The sequence below is a fragment of the Pseudophryne corroboree genome, chromosome 2 (assembly GCF_028390025.1).
Source record: "Pseudophryne corroboree isolate aPseCor3 chromosome 2, aPseCor3.hap2, whole genome shotgun sequence".
Classification (NCBI taxonomy): Eukaryota; Metazoa; Chordata; class Amphibia; order Anura; family Myobatrachidae; genus Pseudophryne; species Pseudophryne corroboree.
This window is the reverse complement of record NC_086445.1, coordinates 825,952,325-825,969,159: the sequence shown is the minus strand read 5'-3', so window position 1 is coordinate 825,969,159 and position 16,835 is coordinate 825,952,325. Positions and strand designations below refer to the sequence as shown.

At 40.8% G+C, this 16,835-nt stretch overlaps 1 long non-coding RNA gene across 1 annotated transcript; it reads right to left on the bottom strand.

The window, feature by feature from the left end:
- Window positions 1–634: 634 nt before the first annotated feature.
- LOC135051292 (uncharacterized) lies at window positions 635–1,419 on the bottom strand. The gene is made up of 3 exons (XR_010242167.1): window positions 1,327–1,419; window positions 1,171–1,243; window positions 635–696 (listed from the first exon to the last, which is right to left on the bottom strand). It is a non-coding gene; the product is annotated as an uncharacterized LOC135051292 (long non-coding RNA).
- Between the last annotated feature and the right edge of the window lie 15,416 nt (window positions 1,420–16,835).

Below are 16,835 nucleotides of genomic sequence, written 5' to 3'. Positions count from 1 at the left end.
CTGCTGCTGCTCTGGCACTGTCTGTTAGTAATGATCAGCTGAAGTGCGGGAGTTGCCGTACACTGATCACTTTTACACTTGGTGTCTCTATCTGGTATAAAGTTTTATTAAAACTGAAACGCTGATGTAACTCCAGGAGTGTCCATCTGTTTGTAGAGAAGTCTGTGAGGGCCTACTATTGCATAGATAATATATATATATATATATATATATATATAAAACAAAACAATAACTAGTTGCGCTAAATGTGTAGCCTTTTGGCATAAAAGTCCTTGGAGAAATTTTGGCAGCCAATCCCCAATAGCAGGTCCTCTTGCCAGTCGAGAACCAGAAATTTAAAGATGAACTAGCAGATGTATAGGGGGCGCTCAAATAACAGTCTCAAACTTTCTTCGGATTGAATATCCACAGTCAACAAAGGTTTCTAGAATAAACCCTCTCACCAGAATACACCCAGACAACAAATTCACTGATTAGTCCATTTCCTTTAAAACAGCAGAATTTATTAAAAATGTATATATTAAAAATGTATATATTAACAGCTCTTACATTTGTCTTGACATTCGTGGGATAAGATCTTAATTGGACTTGCTGCCTACCCCAGCCGGGGGGAGCTCCTAAATGCAGCTTGTCCACCCACTATGTCTAAGACCTTTAACCAACGCGTTTCATCTATACAGACTTCCTCAGGGGTGTCTTTAACAGAAAATAAAACCTTATTAACAGCATAATTTACAGAAATCCTTATAATACATATAAAAATATAATAAAGTTTTTATAATAACATAATCTGGGTGTTGGTGTGTACGTGTGTACTTATATAGGAAAGACATTTATTGACTTATATGGCTTTTTATAGGTATCCTGAATATCTCACTTCAACCATAGTCTCTAATCTAATCCAAAAAACTCCACATTAGAAATATTAGTAGTATTAGATGAATCAGAGAAGAGACATTTTCTTCTCTCTACAAATTAAGCAATTAAACTAGAAATTAAGCAATTTAAACCAGAAAGCTTTCATACTGGATTTCATATATAGTCACATGGCCACAATACCATCCTATAGCAGGAGGTCTTAACAATTACATTTTCAACAAATATATTTTCAACACTAATCAGCTGTATCATCTATAGAGGATTTAATTTAAGCAAATTTGAAACACTTACTTTCTACAGGTAAGAGCAATATGTCCTAGCAGATAATTTGTATAAAATGGGGGACTCCCATGACGACACAATTCTATGGGCATAAGATATTATATCAATTTCCCAGTCCCAATCATGAAATCAATTAAGGAATTGTTAATATCAAATAATACTTACATTAAAATTAATATATATCCTAATATGGACAGGTGATCCCAGAATCTTAAATAGCCAACGTTTTAGGAACCTCCAAATGTCTCTATAACATTCGTTATTCAAAAGGTAGAGGAAAATTAATTTACTAAATAAACTATTTGAACCATACGCAGGCCCACCGGTATTTAAACCAACACTTACTATTGCTTGTAATCTGGAGCTTGTGTCCTCTGTGCTGGCTTGGCTCTGAATGAACTACAGAGACTCTATTTGGGCTTTTATTCTCTCCAGTTATTACCTCACTTCCTATCATTATGGTTAATTGAATTTATCTAGTGCCTTCTTTTTATTAATATTAACTATGCTTTTTAAATAATAACTCTAATTTGCAAAGTATATTAATAACAATGACTACAAATTTACCCAACAATTTAAAATGTACCCATAAAAGTCACAAGAATGCAATAGAGTATCTGGATTTTAAATTAGAAGGTTATAATAATGATAAAGTAGTAACATCAACATACTTTAAAGAAACAGATGCTAACAGTTTCATTCCTGCAGATAGTTGTCATTTAAAAAGTTGGAAAACCAATGTGCCCTTTGCGCAATTTTTGAGAATTCGAAGAAATTGCAATAATTCTGAGAAATTTTGGGAACAGTCGGAAAAAATGTATGAAAGGTTTATAGAAAGAGGTTATACCCCTATAGATCTAAGGGAAGCACAAACACGGGCACATAATGCCGATCGATCAGACCTATTGTCAATCAGTACGAAAAAAAGAACTTAAGAACAAAACGAGTAATCCATTTATTACGCAGTTCAATAAAGAAAACAGGGAAATCAAGAAGTGTTTGGAAAAACACTGGGGAATTCTCTTAAAGGATCCCATTTTGGGACCAAAGCTTTCGGAAAAACCCACAGTAGGGTATAGGAAAGCAAAAAATCTGAAAAGTATTATAGCACCCAGTGAACTTCGACCTGAAAGTGGGATTTCTGATAGATTAGAAATAAATGGAAATTACTTTCTACCTTTGAAAAAGTCAGGATGTTTTATTTGTAGAAAATGCATTTGCTGTAAACATTTTGATATATGTCCCAAATTGAATTATAATGGAAAATCAGAAAAGGTGAAATATAAAGAGGTGTTAGATTGCAACTCTCAGTATGTAATTTACCGCATAACCTGTGGATGTAATCTCCAATATATAGGGAAAACAAAAAGAATGCTAAAACTTCGCATCCAAGAGCACCTTAGAAATATAAAAAATAAAATTCAAACTCATAGTCTGCCTAAACATTTTGAAAATTTTCATAATTCAGAAGTTAGCAGTTTGAAATTTTCGATTCTAGAACAAGTTAAAGAAAATTCTAGAGGAGGCAGAAGAGATTTACAATTGTCTAAACGAGAATCCTTTTGGATTTTTGAGCTTGATACATTGGCCCCAAATGAGTTGAATGAGGGAATTGATATTGTCTCATTCTTACAGTTATACACTCAATGTTCTAATAATTCTGTTAATTATGAATTATGTAACTGCATATGGTTATGTGTATGTATATGTGTTCGTTGTACGTGCACATGTGTGTATATGTATGTATGTATATATATGTATGTATGTGTATATGTGTGTATGTGTGTATATATATATATATATATATATATATATGTATATATTTACTTTGGGATTGTAGGAATTTATATTGTGAAACACTGGTTAGTTGTATCTATATCTATAATAAAAGGATTACTATGTGTATAGCATGGAATGCTATTACTATAAGTATACATACCATAAAGAAAAAATAATATGGTTAATTTGTTATGCCCATACAAAAAGATTAATATAGGCATTAGGATTACATTTATGCACAGGAATTATGGGATTGTTCACATTGAAAAGGGCATTTAATTGAATCACAATGGTATTTAAATGAATATACGCAATTTAATTTTATAAGTATATTAAATAACACTGAAATAGAATCATCACATCGTTTGACTATTAATTATAAGAACACGCACAGTGTAGCCAAGCCCGGGGGTAGGCGTCGGGTTGCCAGGAGACGGTGTCATGACGTCCATGAGTGGAATGTCATGACGCATTGTGAAGATGGGCGCTGGCCAGAGCGGGACTGGAGAGTGGAGCGCAGAGCGTTCCACGACCAGGAAGTGACGCTACGGAAGCCAGACGGACTATGTAACGGAGCGATGGTTAGAGCGGAACAAGAGGGTGAAACGCAGTGCGTTCCACGATTAGGAAGCAATGCTTTGGGAGTCAGATGGGTATATGAGGGAGCGTGGGTCTAAAGTGAGTGTAACGCAATGCGTTCCACAGCCAGGAAGTGATGACACGGGATTTTTGAAATAAGACACACTAAAGAAGTAAAGTGGACCTTCACTCTATGGGAGCTTAAGGGGATTCAGAACGAGGCTTGACACACACATATAGGAGAATTGGTCCATGTGTACTAGATTAATTAGAGCAATTAATTAATTTCTGCCATAAGGGGAGCGGTTTAAAAATAGAAATTTAAGTTAAGTATAGATTAAAAGTTTAAAAGAAGGGACCTTTGATTTATTATTTAAAAATCATAGTTAATATTAATAAAAAGAAGGCACTAGATAAATTCAATTAACCATAATGATAGGAAGTGAGGTAATAACTGGAGAAATAAAAGCCCAAATAGAGTCTCTGTAGTTCATTCAGAGCCAAGCCAGCACAGAGGACACAAGCTCCAGATTACAAGCAATAGTAAGTGTTGGTTTAAATACAGGTGGGCCTGCGTATGGTTCAAATAGTTTATTTAGTGAATTAATTTTCCTCTACCTTTAGAATAACAAATGTTATAGAGACATTTGGAGGTTCCTAAAATGTTGGCTATTTAAGATTCTGGGATCACCTGTCCATATTAGGATATATATTAATTTTAATGTAAGTATTATTTGATATTAACAATTCCTTAATTGATTTCATGATTGGGACTGGGAAATTGATATAATATCTTATGCCCACAGAATTGTGTCGTCATGGGAGTCCCCCATTTTATACAAATTATCTGCTAGGACATATTGCTCTTACCTGTAGAAAGTAAGTGTTTCAAATTTGCTTAAATTAAATCCTCTATAGATGATACAGCTGATTAGTGTTGAAAATATATTTGTTGAAAATGTAATTGTTAAGACCTCCTGCTATAGGATGGTATCGTGGCCATGTGACTATATATGAAATCCAGTATGAAAGCTTTCTGGTTTAAATTGCTTAATTTGTAGATAGAAGAAAATTTCTCTTCTCTGATTCATCTAATACTACTAATATTTCTATTGTGGAGTTTTTTGGATTAGATTAGAGACTATGGTTGAAGTGAGATATTCAGGATACCTATAAAAAGCCATATAAGTCAATAAATGTCTTTCCTATATAAGTACACACCAACACCCAGATTATGTTATTATAAAAACTTTATTATATTTTTATATGTATTATAAGGATTTCTGTAAGTTATGCTGTTAATAAGGTTTTATTTTCTGTTAAAGACACCCCTGAGGAAGTCTGTATAGACGAAACGCGTTGGGTGAAGGTCTTAGACATAGTAGGTGGACAAGCTGCGTTTAGGAGCTTCCCCCGGCTGGGGTAGGCAGCAAGTCCAATTAAGATCTTATCCCACCAATGTCAAGACAAATGTAAGAGCTGTTAATATATAAATTTTTAATAAATTCTGCCATTTTAAAGGAAATGGACTAATCAGTGAATTTGTTGTCTGGGTGTATTCTGGTGAGAGGGATTATTCTAGAAACCTTTGTCGACTGTGGATATTCAATCCGAAGAAAGTTTGAGACTGTTATTTGAGCGCCCCCTATACATCTGCTAGTTCATCTTTTAATTTCTTGTTCTCGACTGGCAAGAGGACCTGCTATTGGGGATTGGCTGCCAACATTTCTCCAAGGACTTTTATGCCAAAAGGCTATACATTTAGCGCAACTGGTTATTGTTTTGTTATTGTTGTCATTTTTTGCCAGAAACTGTGTTTGCTGCTTGCTACCATGCCTATGTTTCGAGATAGGTCCAAAAGGACCCAAAACTGTAGAATGATTTTTGTGGATGAGGAAACTGATATATGTCTTGATGGAGAAGATGATGATCAATATATGTTACTAAATAGTTTAGAAAAGTTATCAGTTAAAGATTTAAAATGTTGGTCCATATTGTAACCCTTGAAAAATATATAGAAGTTGGGAGGATCCCAAGAGGTTTAAGGCTGCAAAAAACTCCAACCATTGGAATAGGTAGTGATGAGTTCATGGCCAATTGGAACCAAATTGGAAGATAGTTCAATTAAACTCGTAAGGCTATTAATTAATGAACAAAAAAAAGAACATAAGAAAATTGAGGAAGATTTAAGTAGATTAGAAACAAGTCTAACTAAATATGAAAAAGAAAAAGATAAGGATTTTTTAAATGAAGTGGAGGCTGCCCGTAAAAGAATTGATAATCTTGAAAATGATATTATTACACGAAAACAGAAAAAAATTCTTAGAGACAAATTGGACTATCAGAATAACAAAGTTCACACATGGGCTAATAATATCAATGGACAGGATCAACAATACGGAAGGCAAAGAATGAGAAGTGAAAGAGAGGGTTCATAGGATAGATCTAGATCTAGAAATTGGAGAAAATTAGAGAGGCCACAATATAGAAATGAACCCTATAGAGGCATCCAGCTAAGTCAAATAAGGAACCCACCTAAATGGGGCCCTATAATAGATCCGAAGGTAGTAATAGAAATCAATATTCTAGAGTAGAAACCAGATACGAAACATTAGGAGCACCACCCCAAGCCTCATTTTATCCTCCAAAACATTGTTTTTAGGAGAAAAGAGAGTTCTCCCTTATACACAACGAAGGGAAGAATTATTCAGAAAATTGGACTCCCCTCAGGGTACAAAAAGGAGAATGCGAGAAGAAGACGAGGAAAGAGGGGCAGTGGGAGGTGTTTCCCCAAAAAAACTAAAAGGCCAACAGAGCAGTTTAGAACCCAACAGAGTGGAATATTCAACCTCACAGAGAGCAAGTTATCCAGCCCGCAGAGTGAATTACTAGAACGTGGCTTAAAATTTGCACCAGACGCACATGTAAACAAATTTGACTTATTTATAGATTTGAACAAGTTCATTAGAACATTAACTCTACAACGTCACTTTTTGAAGAATCCTCCAAATCAAAATTTGGAATTTCAAAAGAAATCTCCTGTGGTATCTCTTCCATCTAAGTACTACCCCATAGAATCAAGAGGTAGTCATATTGAAATATTTTATGAATCTGTTAAAGAAGAGTTTAGGGCAATAAAAATTAATTCGGATAAATATAACTCTAATTTGAGACCAGTGGAAAATCAAGCTATTAAACAATTAAAAACATATACCAGTGTGGTCATTAGACAGGCAGATAAGGGAGGGGGGGTAGTCATTCAGAAAAGAGAGAATTATTTGGCTTAAGCATATAAAATCCTTGATGATGAACAAACATACGAATGGCTAAAAGAGGATCCATCAGGAATATTTCAAGAAAGGTTATATTTATTACTAAATAGGGCCAGGAATATGAAAATTATAGTGGATAAAGAATTTGACTATCTCTATTTGAAACATCCTAGATTGGCATTGTTTTATCATATCCCTAAAATACATAAAGACAGAAAATCCCCACCCGGTAGACCCATCATTTTTGGAATAGATTCCCTGACATCCAATTTATCTCACTATGTAGATCTAAAACTACAAATCTATAGTAAAGAACTAAAATCGTACTTGAAGGATTCTACTTATTTATTAAGGGAACTACAGGACATGAATTGGAATCCAGGTTATGTTTGGTTGACAATAGACGTTCAAGCGTTGTATTCTTCGATTCCTCATTCTAAGGGGTTGGAAGCAGTTAGAGAAACACTTAGTGGAGATAAAAAATGTCTCAGAAGAAATGCAAACATTATTGTTGTAAAGTATTACATTTATTTTGACTCATAATTTTTTCAAATTTGAAAATAAGTTTTTGTGCAAAAACAGGGTACCGCAATGGGTACAAAATTTGCGCCCTCCTACGAGAATATCCTGATGGGAGATTGGGAAGAGAAGTACATATATGGGTCACAGTTTGAAATTTCACATATCAAATATTACCGCCGGTACATTGATGATCTCATCATAATTTGGGAGAGAGACGAAGACAGTATTGAACAATTTGCAAAGTATATTAATAACAATATAATAAAAGAAAGATAACCCAGCGCAAGCTGATAATATTAAAATATCTGCAGCCTCTAAAGTGGGTATGCTCTTCCCACGATATAGCAAAAAGACTAGAAAATTTATTTCCACAAGTGGAAAGAGGGTAGAGGCGCTGATATGAAAATATTATTGATACACACGTACTATAACAATGTATATAATTAATATTTTTTTATTTTAAGCAATAAAAATGATTGTTTATATTAATACCGGCCGGTAAATATGATCAAATACATTACATGATTTGTGCAATCCTTAAAAATAAACAATTTAAAACAAATTCATTCCTGTATCAAAAGAGCTACAATACAGAGTGTCCTTTATACTAGACAGATATCCAGGTACTGGGGATCTGTTGCACCGATGTGTATGCCCAGCTCCATAGTGATAATCCCTCTTCCCGTCCGCTGGTAGCAGTTCCTTTAAATGTGGACCTATCTGGAAATGAGGTATATTTGATAATGAGCTGTTTTTTGTGCAATACTCAAACTGAATATTAATTTGCCCAGTATGGTTCACTATAAGGCAGTCTCTTAATTGCTAAAGCACAAGAGGGGCACAATTTTCCTTTTGTGCAGATGATGATTTACTTGGTAATGGGAGAGCTAGATGGCAGTATTTCCATTTATGCGAGGTGTATAATGAAGTGCTCACTTCGTCCTCTCCGCCGGACCACACACCGCTTCCAAGCCACGGTGCCGGCGCTGCCTCCAGCGCTAGTCTCTCCTGCAACCGCTTCTCAGTCTGCTCCCTCTGTGCTGAAGTGTCAGACTCCACACTGCACGGCACTTGCTGTTCCTAGTGTCGCCCACTTCCGGACCAGGCTACCGATGCTGCCTAGAGTGCTTGTCTCTCCTGCAGCCATCTCCTGATTGTCTCCCTCTGTGTCTGCAGTGTCGGGCTCCACACTGCCCGTGAACTGCGCGGTAGTATGCTGTACCCAGCGCCGCTTCTCCTCAGATATCGATTAGCTTTCAGGCCATAAAAGGCAATAGATGAAATGCCGGCTTTTGGTAGAAAGTGTAGAAAGGTTTACGCGTTTCTCTGCCTTTAGATCAACTCGGCAGCTTCCTCAGAACATAGTGAGGTTGTCTGCATAGGGGTATGTTTTTAAACATTCACAATTCAATACACCTGTGTGAGGTTTAATTTGACCCCTCCTATTTTAACTCTTTCAAATATATTATTACCAATACAGACAGCCTCTCATTGCTTAAAACAATATGCATAGTAAAATCACAAAAAGATTCATAGTGTGTTTATGGCTTCATTAGAATATGTTCCCGCTTGCTAAATAATTTATATAAACAGCGTGTATTATAATCTAAGCAGAGGTGAAGTGACAGATTATTATAATACCACCTATCGCTAGAGTTAAAAACCCTTCCTAATTCAAACATGTATAGTAGATTTCATAGAGAGAAAAAGAGAGAAAGACTTTTTTGAAAGTTAATACGATCATCTCCGTATGTTACCATAATAGTATAATCATCTTATAAATCTATGTAATAGATATATAGTATATACACCTGGGGACCTCCTATATATATAAACTCATTATCAATATAGGTATGCATATATATATTATTGTGACTATGTGTATGTTAACATAGGGAGAAACCCAGTTAAAGGAGAATTGATGCCGACATATATATACATATCCACATATACATGCATAACGCATGTACATGTATACAGCTACCCCCAATGATTATATTGACACCAAAGCAAATATCAGATATTGTTAAGCTCTACTGTATCATTAAGTCCGTAGGGTACTAGCGTTTCAAGTCTGTAGATCCAAAATGCTTCTCTTCTACAGAGCAAGTTGAATCTATCGCCACCCCTTTTTGTATTTTTGATGGTTTCAATAGCCCTAACATTAATGCTACCAAAAGTGTCTGATTTCATGCATTGTGAAATGTGGCTTGAAAGGGGATGAGTCTTAATTCCCTTATTTATATTCCGCCAGTGTTCCATGAATCTGGTGTGCAGCATACGTGTAGTTCTTCCCACGTATTGCTTGCCACAACCACATTGAATTATGTAAATAATATATGTAGATCTACAATTCATAAAATTTTTAATAGTAAATATTTTTCCATTACTATTTGAAATAAACTCTGTAGTTTTTCTCAGAGCATGTTTACAAGTAGTACAAGTGGATTTCCCACAGACAGGGAACCCCTTGGGGCGTTCTGGTATCCATGTTTTATTAATAACCTGTTCTTGTGGAAAGAAATTTTCTAGTCTTTTTATTAATAACAATGACTACAATTTAAAATTTACCCATAAAAGTCACAAGAATTCAAGAGAGTATATGGATTTGAAATTAGAAGGTTATAATAATGATAAAGTTGTAACATCAACATACTTTAAAGAAACAGATGCTAACAGTTTCATTCCTGCAGATAGTTGTCATTTAAAAAGTTGGAAAACCAATGTGCCCTTTGCACAATTTTTGAGAATTCGAAGAAATTGCAATAATTCTGAGAAATTTTGGGAACAGTCGGAAAAACTGTATGAAAGGTTTATAGAAAGAGGTTATACCCCTATAGATCTAAGGGAAGCACAAACACGGGCACATAATGCCGATCGATCAGACCTATTGTCAACCAATACGAAAAAAGAACTTAAGAACAAAACGAGTCGTCCATTTATTACGCAGTTCAATAAAGAAAACAGGGAAATCAAGAAGTGTTTGGAAAAACACTGGGGAATTCTCTTAAAGGATCCCATTTTGGGACCAAAGCTTTCGGAAAAACCCACAGTAGTGTATAGGAAAGCAAAAAATCTGAAGAGTATTATAGCACCCAGTGAACTTCGACCCGAAAGTGGGATTTCTGATAGATTAGAAATAAATGGAAATAACTTTCTACCTTTGAAAAAGTCAGGATGTTTTATTTGTAGAAAATGCATTTGCTGTAAACATTTTGATATATGTCCCAAATTGAATTATAATGGAAAATCAGAAAAGGTGAAATATAAAGAGGTGTTAGATTGCAACTCTCAGTATGTAATTTACCGCATAACCTGTGGATGTAATCTCCAATATATAGGGAAAACAAAAAGAATGCTAAAACTTCACATCCAAGAGCACCTTAGAAATATAAAAAATAAAATTCAAACTCATAGTCTGCCTAAACATTTTGAAAATTTTCATAATTCAGAAGTTAGCAGTTTGAAATTTTCGATTCTAGAACAAGTTAAAGAAAATTCTAGAGGAGGCAGTAGAGATTTACAATTGTCTAAACGAGAATCCTTTTGGATTTTTGAGCTTGATACATTGGCCCCAAATGGGTTGAATGAGGGAATTGATATTGTCTCATTCTTATAGTTATACACTCAATGTTCTAATATTTCTGTTAATTATGAATTATGTAACTGCATATGGTTATGTGTATGTATATGTGTTCGTTGTACGTGCACATGTGTGTATATGTATGTATGTATGTATATATATATATATATATATGTATGTGTATATGTGTGTATGTTCCATAGACAAAAAACCTTACGGTTTCACATATCCCATTAAGGCTTCTTAGACATGATCGAAATTTCAGAAACCTGTTGTAACTCTTCCACTCAAACTCCAAAAAGCAATGAAATTCCGATCATTAAGGCTGACGCCTTAATGGACGTGTTCCTTGCGCAATACAGATATGGTATGCCATCACAGCCTGTGGGTAAGTGCAGATTCAGCACTCTCACAGAGTGACATTGCTGTCACTCACACAATGGTGGAGCTGCTAATTCACAGATTTGTGTGCTCATTGGAATACACACATGCAGTCTATGCAACTGAAGGTCTGAGCAGTTATGTGGTGCTCCCATCCCACACAGTCCTCACAACCATCCCATTCAGTCACCACAACAATCCCACCTTGTTACAACATCCTTCTAACTCCATACATCCATCTCATTTAGAATACACATTTAGCTCCCTCAAACATCTTGGTTAATTGCTAAAACTATAATACCCCATCTACGGTCTATGCATCTACACTTACTTCCCCTATACACCCCCATGCTGCTCTGTCTTCCCCAATCCCTACTGCTGTGTTCTCCCATCTGTGCTAGTCTGTACTAATTTATCTGTACCATCTGTCTTTCCCCACCTGTGCCTTGTCTGTACCACCGTTTCCTTCTCTCTGTGCTGCTCAGTGTTTCCCTCTTCGACGTCACTCTGCCTCCTCCAATACATAGCACACTGTCTTCTCTCCCATCTGCACCAGCTTTCTACCCATCCGTGCCAGTGTTTTCAACTCATCTGCACAGATGTCTCCCTTCCCATACTTGCTGCTTGATCTACCCCCTGTCCACACCACTCTTACCCTATAGCTGTCATCCTGAAGGTAAGTTTCGTGGGTCACTATTGGGGTGGGAGGGGGGTTGCCCTATACAACCCACCCAAGGATTAGGCCTAGCTGCCACCCCCCAGGGGAAGGTAAAAATACTTATCTCCTCCAATGTTGGGACTGTATTCCCCTCATCCATGCTGCTCTGCCTTCCTCATCCATGCCGTTTCTTTCCATCTATACTGCTCTTTCCCCTCCCACATCTGTGCTGCTTTTCCCCCCTCATCCACACGGCACTGTCCACCCATCCATGCAGCTGTCTCCCCACCATCTGTGCCACTGTCTTTCCCCCATCTGTCTTACCTCCCCCCCATCTGTGGTGGTAATTCAGAGTTGATTGTAGATGTGCCAAATTTAGCACATCTACAATCATTTACTCTGACATGCGGCGGGATGCCCAGCACAGGGATATTCCGCCCCGCATGTCAGGCCCTCCCCCCACTGGGCTCCCGGGTACGCACGCACAGTGCAGCCATTGCGCATTCGCACCCCACAAACTAATTCAGACTGCGATCGCTGCAGTCTGAATTATCCCATGTTTCTTTGTCACCACCCATCAATGCTGCTTAGTCTTCCCTCTAGCCACACACTTTTGTTCCCCCATCCACAATGCTGTCTCCTCCCTCCAACCAACAACACTCTTACCTCATCCGAGCAGCTTTGTCTTCCGCTCAGACCTTCAGTTGCATAGACTGCATGTGTGTATTCCAATGAGCACACAAATCTGTGAATTAGCAGCTCCACCATTGTGTGAGTGACAGCAATGTCACTCTGTGAGAGTGCTGAATCTGCACTTACCCACAGGCTGTGATGGCATACCATATCTGTATTGCGCAAGGAACACGTCCATTAAGGCGTCAGCCTTAATGATCGGAATTTCATTGCTTTTTGGAGTTTGAGTGGAAGAGTTACAACAGGTTTCTGAAATTTCGATCATGTCTAAGAAGCCTTAATGGGACATGTGAAACCGTAAGGTTTTTTGTCTATGGAATTTCATCGCTTTTTTTAAATTTATTTTTTTTATTCAGAAATGTAAAATTTCACTGTAAGAATAAACATTTGATTTTTTAAACGTTTAATGAAAATGTTCGTATAACATCACTGTTCTGTGCAAAATAATTTTATTTACCAAACCGAATTGTTTAAGGTCCGTACACACTTAACGATTTAATGAGTGACGTCGCTCATTCTCCCCCTCTTCGAGCGACGTCGCTCGTTTTATCATTAAGTGTGTATGCCGCCAGCGACGAACGATGCGCGGCCCCGCAACAATCGTCGCTGTCGGTAGGGCATGCATGAAGGATGTGGACTGTCGTCCACGACCTTCATGCAGGGCTGGCGGGGGCGTGACGTCACTGAGCGATTTGAGCGGTCATATCGCTCAGTGTGTACAGTCGGCCGCCGGCCGACCGGCCCGGGGAAACAGTAGACGATGTCGCTCACAGAGCGACATCGTTTAATGTGTATGGGCCTTTAGACTTTGGTCAAAATATTTTGCTGCCTTTGCAGCTGATGCAGGGAGGGGGTTAGGCGGCAGCAGCCTGTGACTGAGGCTGGAGGTAGGCGTGAAATGCATTGCTTGTACGTGTGAGTGCGTGGTGTCAGGTGCTGTGCGTGTATATGTGTGTGTGTCAGGTGCTGCCTGTGTATGTGTGTGTCAGGTGCTGCGTGTATATATGAGTGTGTCTGATGGTGCGTGTGTATGCGTCAGCTGCCGCACGTGTGTGTGCGTCAGGTGTTGCGGGTGTATATGTGTGTGAGTATCAGGTGCTCCGCGTGTGTACAAGTGTATGTCTGGTGCTGTGCATGAATACGTATGTCTGTGTCAGGTACTGCGCGTGTACATGAGTGTGCGTCAGGTGCTGCGCGTGTACATGAGTGTGCATTAGGTGCTGCGTGTGTACTTGAGTGTGCATTAGGTGCTGCGCGTGTACATGAGTGTGCGTCAGGTGCTGCGCGTGTACATGAGTGTGCGTCAGGTGCTGCGCGTGTACATGAGTGTGCGTCAGGTGCTGCGCGTGTACATGAGTGTGTAAGGTGCTGCATGTGTCAGGTGCTGCGTGTGTATATTATTGTGTCTGATGGTGTGCGTGTATATGTATGTGTCAGGTGCTGCGTGTATATGTATGTGTCAGGTGCTGCGTGTATATGTATGTGTCAGGTGCTGCATGTTTATTTTATTGTGTCTGATGCTACGTGTGTGTGTGTCAGGTGCCGCATGTGTATATGTGTGTCAGGTGTTGCGCGTGTATGTGTGTGTCAGGTGCCGTTCCCCTTCTTCCCATCCCAGCTCTCTCTGTAGAATACAGCTCTGCACCCAGAGAGAGGGAAAGACCAAGGGGCTGATCACTGCACTGCTCACTTTTTGGTCATGAGTTCGGCCTCCTGTTTCTTCCAGTGCTGTGTTCCTGCAGCCCAGCCCTCCCTGTTGTGCCAGAGAATCAGCCCTTCCTTCCCCAGCCAGAGAGAGAGCCCGAGGCAGAGACACTCTTCCAGTAGCTGGCCTACCTCCAGTACTTCAGCACTGGCCATGCGGCAGTCAACAAAGGAGACCAGCAGGGGGTTCTGGCAGCATCAGCTGTGGCCGCAGCTTGATCGGGGAGGCCTGCAGTGTCTGAGGTGGGCACCGCTTTCTCCGCCGCGGTCACCTTCCCCTGCCGGAGAGAAAGCCAGAGACATACCCTTCCCGCAGCTGGGCTACCCCTAGTACCTCAGTGCTGGCCAGGCAGAAGTCTATGGAGGGGACCGGCAGGGGTTTCGGGCCGCAGCAGCAGCGGCCGCAGCCAGATCAGCGAGGCCTGCAGGGTCAGAGCCGGGCAGCACTTCCACCAACACTGTCACCTCTGTGCTGGGCATGTACACCAGTCCGTACGGACGGAGGTGTCCACAACAGGCAGCAGTATAATGAGTCAGACAAACTCATTACATGCTGCCCACTGCTGCGCCGCGTGCCCTCGATGGAGGAAGCCTAGATGCGGTCCCCAGCGGCAGCGAGGGAGAAGGGTGATCACATCACCCTTCAACCCGGCACCTCACAATCAGCTGGGGATCTGCAGTAGCTTCATCTCTCTCTTCCTCTCCCTCTCTGACAGCACAGCAGCCCCTCTGGGTCCCATGTAGCTCTGCCCCCCTGCTCACTGTTCACTCGGCCTCTACTGATTAAAAAGAAAATAAGAGCCTGACCTGCTGCTCAGATGCGAGGAGGGGACGGGCGGTAGGTCCTCTGTGAGTGCACTACACAGTCAAAATTAACTCGGACTTCTCACAACAGTGTGGACTGCGGGCGACGTAAGACGCCAATTTGGGTGTGCTTGCCGCACTACCTGCCCATCAAGCCCAACGTGGTGCCATGGTGCCAGCCCCGCCCACTATACGGATTCCATTTTGTATTAGGAGTCCTATAACAGCATTCCGACATCCCTCCCTATGACGCTGCCATCCATACATCCGCACACTGCCGCTCTCATACATCCGTACACCGCCGCTCTCATACATCCGCACACTGCCGCTCTCATACATCCGTACAACCCCGCTCTCATACATCCGCACACTGCCGCTCTCATACATCCGCACACTGCCGCACTCATACATCCACACACCGCCGCACTCATACATCCACACACCGCCGCACTCATACATCCACACACCACCGCACTCATACATCCACACACCACCGCACTCATACATCCACACACCGACGCAGTTATACAGCCGTACACTGCCGCTCTTATATAGCTGCACACTGCCGCTCTCATACATCCGCACACTGCCGCACTCATACATCCACACACTGCCGCACTCATACATCCACACACCGCCGCACTCATACATCCACACACCGCCGCACTCATACATCCACACACCGCCGCACTCATACATCCACACACCGCCGCACTCATACATCCACACACCGCTGCACTCATACATCCACACACCGCCGCACTCATACATCCACACACCGCCGCACTCATACATCCACACACCACCGCACTCATACATCCACACACCACCGCACTCATACATCCACACACCACCGCACTCATACATCCACACACCGACGCAGTTATACAGCCGTACACTGCCGCTCTTATATAGCCGTACACTGCCGCTCTCATACATCCGCACACTGCCGCTCTCATACAGCCGTACAACCCCGCTCTCATACATCCGCACACTGCTGCACTCATACAGCCGCACACTGCCGCACTCTTACAGCCGCACACTGCCGCACTCTTACAGCCGCACACTGCCGCTCTCATACATCCACACACTGCCGCTCTCATACATCCCACACTGCCGCTCTCATACATCCGCACACCACCGCACTCATACATCCACACACCGATGCAGTTATACAGCCGTACACTGACGCTCTCATACATCCGTACAACCCCGCTCTCAAACATCCGCACACTGCCGCTCTCATACATCCCACACTGCCGCTCTCATACATCCACACACCGACGCAGTTATACAGCCGCACACTGCCGCTCTCATACATCCGTACAACCCCGCTCTCAAACATCCGCACACTGCCGCTCTCATACATCCCACACTGCCGCTCTCATACATCCGCACACTGCCGCTCTCATACATCCGCACACTGCCGCTCTCATACATCCGCACACTGCCGCTCTCATACATCCGCACACCACCGCACTCATACATCCACACACCGACGCAGTTATACAGCTGTACACTGCTGCTCTCATACAGTCGTACACTGCCGCTCTCATACATCCGCACACTGCCGCTCTCATACATCCGCACACTGCCGCTCTCATACATCCGCACACTGCCGCTCTCATAAAGCCGCTCTCATACAACCGTACTACCCCGCTCTCATACATCCGCACACCGACACGGTTATACAGCCGCA